We start from the raw sequence: 862 nt of genomic DNA, 5'->3' as shown, positions 1-862 counted from the left end.
ATTGTCACCACCGTCAGGGGCCCTCGGCAGTCCGGAGGATTCTCACTCTCAGAATTTGGAGGAACTTTTCGGGGGGACACAATTGATATTCTAATTTAAAGGGACAGAATTGGTCCCACAAGGAAGGATGGTTCTGCCATTTCACATCGCTTCCTTGTGATCCGTCCTTCCGCCCGATCTCTTTTCTCCTTCACCGCACCGTAAACTTACATTCATCTTCCGGGGACACAAAGCGCGAGACTGAAGGGGAAGGCAACCTGCCAAAGTATGGTGTTCTCTGAGCGGCGAATCGTAAAGCAAATGAACGTCGTAAAAGAATCGGGGGAGAGATAATAAAGAGCATGTGGTGGCAGCCGCCCATGGAGGCGAGAGCCCCGGCGGTCAGACACGAAGGGAATTATTGCTATTGTAGCCCCGCGCGGGGGAAAATAATGGTAAAAACAGTCCATGTTGTTTTTACAATAACATCTATTCTTTGTCCTAGCTCCATGGAGGATGTGCCATGTGGGTCTGGGCTGGTCCAGTGGGTGGAATGCATTGTGCATGTTCTCCACTACACACGCTATATAGAAATAGACATAAACCTTTGCGTGCACCCTGCTTGCAGTATTATTATTATAGTTATCTTTTTTTTTTAACCTTATGTATGTTCCCCCCTTCTCATATGCATGCATAAAGGGTTTATAGACATATATTCAATTGTTTTTAAACATCAGAGACAGAAAATATAAGGAAGGATGGGGCGTTGTGCCGCCCCGGGCTGTGAAGATTATGCCAGTGTACTTAGTTTGTATTTTTCCTCAGGCTCATATGAAGGGATTTATAGATACAGTATATACATATATTTATATATATATATATA

This window comes from Nanorana parkeri, unplaced genomic scaffold, assembly GCF_000935625.1.
Source record: "Nanorana parkeri isolate BGI_ZX_2015 unplaced genomic scaffold, ASM93562v1 scaffold4077, whole genome shotgun sequence".
Classification (NCBI taxonomy): Eukaryota; Metazoa; Chordata; class Amphibia; order Anura; family Dicroglossidae; genus Nanorana; species Nanorana parkeri.
This window is presented reverse-complemented; position numbering follows the sequence as displayed.